At 34.4% G+C, this 730-nt stretch overlaps 1 protein-coding gene across 1 annotated transcript in view; it reads left to right on the plus strand.

Annotated features, from left to right (window-relative positions):
• LOC119587357 (intraflagellar transport protein 46 homolog) overlaps nt 1-730 on the plus strand; it is a gene marked incomplete at its 3' end in the record, with an annotated part of 36509 nt that overhangs the window by 11654 nt on the left and 24125 nt on the right.

A 730-nucleotide genomic window follows, 5' to 3' on the forward strand; every position in this document is an offset into this window, starting at 1 on the left:
TTCTAAAATTTAAAGTGTGATTACTTAGCTCTTTGTCAGTGGTGAATGTTGGGTTGGAATTTTCAGTGTCTTTTATATTTACTGAATAATGGAAGGTATAGTAATCCGGTTTCCAAATGTTTAGATATTGCAAATGGGTAGAAATCCAATCCATTGATTACTGTATTAGCACTGCTAAAAGTCTTTTGAATACATTCAATAATAGATTCATAGTTGACATAGACAAAAGGGTGCCACGAATCTGTTAGGCTATATTTATTTTATATTAATTGTAACAAGATGCGTGGGACTGCCTATGATGTTCTGAATGATCTGGATATTAATGTGTAGATATATAATTCCAAAGGTAGTTAAGAGTTCAGGAGTAATATTTTTTATGAACCCTCTTGTTTGAGGATCCCCTTAGTTGGGGCCAGTCTTGCTTATTACCTCTTGAGCAATGCTATTTATGAAACCTCCAATCAAATGACAAGATTTGGGAGGAGGATATCACAAGGTTCAGGTCTGAGTTTTGTCCATGAGTGTGATATCTTTACTAGTCATGGTGCCAGTGCAGGGATGGTCACATCATCCTTATCTCTTTTATCCAAGTGTATTGGTTAGTTGTTTGTTATTTCATGAAAAGATAATTTGTTGTAGGATATTTGAGGTTATGCACATCCAAAGGGGGTCTCAGACCAATTGCATTTGTTAAATATTTTGTTGATTTAGGCTTTTATCTCCAATTTAA

This window comes from Penaeus monodon, chromosome 22 (genome assembly GCF_015228065.2).
Source record: "Penaeus monodon isolate SGIC_2016 chromosome 22, NSTDA_Pmon_1, whole genome shotgun sequence".
NCBI lineage: Eukaryota > Metazoa > Arthropoda > Malacostraca > Decapoda > Penaeidae > Penaeus > Penaeus monodon.